The sequence below is a fragment of the Tachyglossus aculeatus genome, chromosome 5, assembly GCF_015852505.1.
Source record: "Tachyglossus aculeatus isolate mTacAcu1 chromosome 5, mTacAcu1.pri, whole genome shotgun sequence".
Lineage (NCBI taxonomy): Eukaryota > Metazoa > Chordata > Mammalia > Monotremata > Tachyglossidae > Tachyglossus > Tachyglossus aculeatus.
In genome coordinates, this window is record NC_052070.1 from 94,151,993 (window position 1) to 94,157,793 (window position 5,801).

The following is a 5,801-nucleotide window of genomic DNA, read 5'->3' on the forward strand; positions in this document are numbered from 1 at the left end:
TAAATATGACAACAAAACAAGGGAAAATCTTTTAGTGTGCCCAGTGTGACTGGGACTGTGGGTCCCACATTAACGTCTTCAGACACATATGCTCACAGGTGAATTTCACTGCCAATGGTGTTTTCTTCAAATATGAAGGACAACTATGTAGTAGCCTAGGGATAGACCTGTCTATGTTGTCTTAGGCTGTCTTAGGCTGTCAAGTCGTGTCCGACCCATAGCGACGCCATTGACACATTTCTCCCGGAATGCTCCACTTCCATCTGCAATCATTCTGGTAGTGTATCCATAGAGTTTTCTGGGTAAAAATTCAGAAGCGGTTTACCACTGCCTCCTTCCTTGCAGTAAACTTGAATCTCCACCTTCGACTCTCTCCCATGCTGCTGCTGCCCAGCACAGGGGAGTTTTAACTTGTAGCAGATTGTCTTCCACTTGCTAGCCACTGCCCCAAGCTAGGAATGGAATGGATATGCCTCTCCTTGACTCTTCCTTCCATAGTCAAGACTGGTAGAGTACTGGAAACTCTCCAGATGCGACTCTGAGAGGGTGCTATAACTGCTAACATGTAGAAATTCAAATTCCCTAGCAAATAAAAAAATATAGAGTGACATGGGGAGTAAGGTTAAAGATAAATGAGTACGGAGAAGGAGTGAAAGCAGAATCACCTCTAAAAATTCTAGGGAAGGAGTTTAAGGAAATGAGAACAGTGGTAGGCTACACTGTTAAAAAGTTAGGTCTTTTACTCAATGGGTTTTAGTTTTCCTCTTCCTCATTGAAAGCCATGTGACTCCTTATTAAAAAAAAGTTCAGTATCAGGAAAAAAAGAACGTTATGAAGAGGTAATGAGAGGTATGGCTGGGGGAGTTGAATGTGAACAGGATGAGGAGACTATCAGAAATCCCGAGAAAGGCCTGAACTGTCAACAAAATGGAATTTGAAGCAAATGTAGGAAGATAAGCAAAAGAGATCATTTTAAGAACAAAAAAAAAATGGGAAAAATGGAGATGTGGTATGATATTTCCTAAATTTGAAAACACTAAAGAAAGAAAATTAAAGTTTTAGGATAAGTGATAAGAATGCATTCTCTACCCATTGTATTTAAATCTATGTAAGAGAACCCTGTGAAGAATTCACTAATCCTGTTGCATCCATACACAGCAAAAAGGAGAGTCGGACCCAGTATTTTGATTAGTGAGCCAGATTCTCCCCATGCATCCAAAGCAAAGATGTTTTGCCACAACCTTGATTGTGGGGTGTACCTGAAGACAATGCTATTTAGGGGTGTGCCCATGGAAAAGAATGGTGGATAGACTGCGTTTTCAGCATGGCCTGCTGCCCATTCCTCTGTGACATCTAGTTTGGTTTAAAAAACTACCTTCATGGGGAGGGGATTGAGTAGCAGCAAATAACACATCTCTATGGATAATGGTTCCCCCTTAGAAGTATTTTTCTTCTGCTTAAAGTTGAAAAGCAAAGAGGGGGTGACGTGAAGTTGCATTTGAGGAAAGCAGGACATATCTCCACATATGTATTTATGTGGGAGAATATATTTTGCGCTACATATTTCTCCTCTCTCCCCTTCCCACCTCCACACACTATGCCCATACCAATCTATCAACACCCAGTACCCATCCTTGCCAGATATGCCACCTGATGGCATTCAGGCCATCTGGCAGAGCTGGCCATGATACAGCTACCCCATGTTGGTCATTTATTCATTCAGTAATATTTATTGAGTGCTTACTGTGTGCAGATCACTGTACTAAGCGCTAGGAGGGTATGATATAACAATAAACAATTCCCCGCCCACAGCAAGCTTACAGTCTAGAGGGGGAGACAGACATTAATATAAATAAATTAATTGCAGAGATGTACATAAGTGTTGTGGGGCTAGGAGGGGGGTGAATAAAGGCAGCACGTCAGGGGAGGCTTGATCAGGATTTATGGTCATGGTCACGGATTTATGGTCATGGTTGCGATTCAGCTTTCAACACTCTGGCTGTGGTAACTTCCCTTAGGCAGCTTGTCAGCATGACTCTCTGAGCTGGCTTCTGAGGAAGTGGAGCAGGTAAGGAGATTGGAGAGCTTATGCCCCCATAGTTTGTCTTGCTTCATTAACAAGTAAGGGAGGGTTTTTAGTAACTGTAGGCCAGAGAGCAAGGCTCAGAGAAGCAGTGTAGCCTAGCAGATAGAGCATGGGCCTAGGAGTCAGAAGGACCTGGGATCTATTCCTGGCTCTGCTGCTTGTCTGCTCTGTGACCTTGGGCAAGTCACTTAACTACTCTGTGCCTCAGCTACCTCGGCATAGACGGGGGTTTAAGACTGTGAACCCCATGTGGTACAGGAACTGGGTTCATCCCGATTTGCTTGTATCTACTCCAGTGGTTAGTACAGTGCCTGGCACATAGTAAATGCTTAACAAATGCCACAGTTATTATTATTATTATCATTATTATTAACACTTGTTGAGAAGCAGCATGGTGTAGTAGATAGAACATAGGCTTGGAAGTCAGAAGGATCTGGGTTCTAATCCCAGGTCTGCCACTTGTCTGCTGTGTGACCTTGGGCAAGTCACTTAGCTTCTCTGTGCCTCAGTTCCCTCATCTGTAAAAAAATGGGGGTTAAGAGACTCTGAGCCCCATGTGGAACAGAGACTGTGGTCAACCTGATTAGCTTTTGTCTACCCTGGCACTTAGTACAGTGCCTGGCACACAATAAGTGCTTAACTAAAGCATAAAACAAAACATTCATTCATTCATTCAGTTGTATTTACTTAGCGTTTATTGTATGTAGAGTACTGTACTAAGCACTTGGGAAAGTACAATACAGCAATAAAGAGAGACAATCCCTTCTCACAATGAGCTCACAGTCTAGAGGGACAAAACAAAACAAACAAAAACCCTCCCATTGCTACTACTGTTTTACTTAAATTATTTCCACCAGGAACAGTATTGTCAATGTTACAAGGCAAGCTATCCACACATATTTCCAATCTGACCTATACCATATGCAGCCTCATTCTTTTATGATCTCCAGTTTAATTTTTCATCTAAACATGCTTGGAAAGGGTTCAGCATTGTCAGAAAATAGCAATAGATGAAACATATTCTTTGTCAGTAAGCATGAAAGGAAGGTTTGGGGATAAAGTGTGAAGTTCGTTAATTAATTCCTTCAAGAACAAATAACTTCTATTAACACAAGAAAAATCTGAAGACCTTAAGATTTGTTGTACTTTGTCATACTATTTTGGGACAGGTGTCTATCTCTCGTGGCTTAGTGGAAAGAGCCCGGGCTTGGGAGTCAGAGGTCATGGGCTCTAATCCCGGCTTTGTCACTTGTCAGCTGTGTGACTTTGGGTAAGTCACTTAACTTCTCTGTGCCTCAGTCACCTCATCTGTAAAATGGGGATCAAGACTGTGAGCCCCACGTGGGACAGCCTGTTAGCCTTGTATCTATCCCAGTGCTTAGAACAGTGCTTGGCACATAGTAAGTGCTTAACAAATACTATCATCACTATTATTATTATTACTTGTCTCCTCCTAGGGAAGAGATGTGTCCTTAATGGTGTTAACCTAAGTTAATTTTTAAGAGTAGCATAATTTCTTTAAGAAAAAAAGAAATTAAAATTAGAAAAGTAATACAAGTAAATCGACATGGATAATGTGGTCAAGAGTTTAAAATATATCTAAGTGCTGAAATAAAAGTTTTAATTTAATTTGGAATTGTCAAGAGATAGAGGACCTCTTTTAGATAGGTGCCTGTGTCTGGGGTCTAGCTCATTGTGGGCAGGGAACATGTAGATAGGTGCCTGTGTCTGGGGTCTAGCTCATTGTGGGCAGGGAACATGTCTACCAACTCTGTTGTATTGTACTCTCCCAAGTGCTTAGTATAGTGCTCTGCAAACAGTAAGCGCTCAATAAATATCATTGAGGATTATGATGATGATAATGTGTACATGTATCTGCACACATAGTAATGCTGAAAGGAGATATTCTAGTTTCTTCCAACTCCTAAATCTCTGATTCACTGGTGACCTATGAGAGCAGCTACACATTGCTAAGGGAAAACAGAAGAATTTCAGTCAGATGAAAGAGGCAAAATAACCAATCTGTAATGCAGATGTATTAATAACCATTCACTGGTTTTCTGTGAAATACTCTTCACATAACCTTGACTTTATTAAGTAGTCCTTGAGGTGCATTTGGAAGACAGATAATGAGTTTGGGGAATAGTATTATCTACATCAAGCTAATCTTTAACAGCTTGGAAGTGAACTAGCAGAAAGTTTTCCACTTTAAGTGACAGACAGTGAGAACATGAAGCCTCTTAAAGTGCCATTTTGAGATGAAGAGCTTGTGGTACATGACTTTGTTTTTATAAGAATGTTTCATAGAGCAATAGGGACATACAATAAATAAGAAATATGGACAGAACTGTTCTGTTTTAATAGTATTATTGAGGGTCAAACCAGTTGCTAGTTAGAGGAGAAAGAATTTTACTGGCCTAGGCATCTGAGTGGCACTTTGTGTCTTGGTTAATAAAAAGCAAGTCAGACTTTCCCTAGGAAAAAAAAATAAGTGTTTCATTCACATTCGCTGTCTCCTTAAAAGGTAGGGACAATCAGAAGGGAGAGGTTTTGAGTGGCATGTCATTGTTGAGACTGCACATGGCACATTGTCGAGCTTCTATGGAGAGAAGTCTGCAAGAACCTTTCTGACCCTTCACAAGTGCAGAACTGGTGTGTGTGTGTGTGTGTGTGTGTGTGTGTGTATAAGAAGGCTGAGAGCAAAGAAAAAAAGGGGGGAAAGGGAACAAAAAGAAAACTAATTGACAACTATACTGCTAATGAGGCAGCTCATATTTACCCATGTGCAGGTTCCCAGGTTTCAGAATTTTCTCCTCCAATGAAAATGCCTGCTTCCCTTCCCTTGCATAAAATTGAACAGAAAGTCTTTATCCCCTCTCTCAATCATATGCAAGAGATCTCCTCACATTGAGGTGAAAAGCAGTTTACAGTTTCCAAAGTATTTAATTTGGGCAATATTTGTTCAACCATCCTACTAATGTTGTTGTTCCCGATGACTTTATTTGATAGTCTGTATTCAGCTATCACATCGCTCTTCTTCCTTTGGGTTCAGTAGCCTCTCTTTAGCCTTTGTAAATTTATGGTCTGACCAAAAATGCAGTCCAGAAGGGTCATGACTCAGAAACCATAAGGTCTGGGGAAAACTACAGCCCAGATTCTTACAGCAGGGAGTTTAGGCAGGGCTTTTTGAAAAACTACTTTCTCCAACGTTGAGGTTCTTCTCACACTTGATGTCAGATAGTTTTAAGAACTATCAGCAGCATTTCAACATTTCAACATTTAAACCAAGTTTCTTTTGTCTTATCTTCAATAAAATGCCTTTCTTCTGTTTTGTAAGCCAAATGTTTATTGACCTAAAGTAAATTCCAGCATAATTTCCAATCAATGTCAATTGGCATAACCACATATGTTGATATGAAACTAGCCAGGCAGGGTCCCTCCTTGTATATAGGAGCAGAAAATGCAGCTGGGAGCAGAAACTAGGCTTTAGTGTTTTGATTTAACTTTTTTTTAAGAAACAAGATAATTCATCTGCAAATACACCTTTCTTTGCTCTTTTGTCAATAGGAAAGTTGTTTTGCTAATGGTTATCTGTCTACAAGTCCTTGACCTGCTTGTAAACACATTTTTGCAGGAAAACCCTGAGCGAAGGGCCTCAGGGCTTTGCGTCAACAACAAGAGATAAAGTGACCACAACTTAACCTGATCTGGCCTG

General features: G+C 40.6%; 1 non-coding gene across 1 annotated transcript; it reads right to left on the reverse strand.

Annotated features, from left to right (window-relative positions):
- Nucleotides 1–409: 409 nt before the first annotated feature.
- LOC119929242 lies at nucleotides 410–548 on the reverse strand. Its single transcript, XR_005451375.1, has one exon. It is a non-coding gene; the product is annotated as a small nucleolar RNA SNORA7 (small nucleolar RNA).
- Nucleotides 549–5,801: the final 5,253 nt, after the last annotated feature.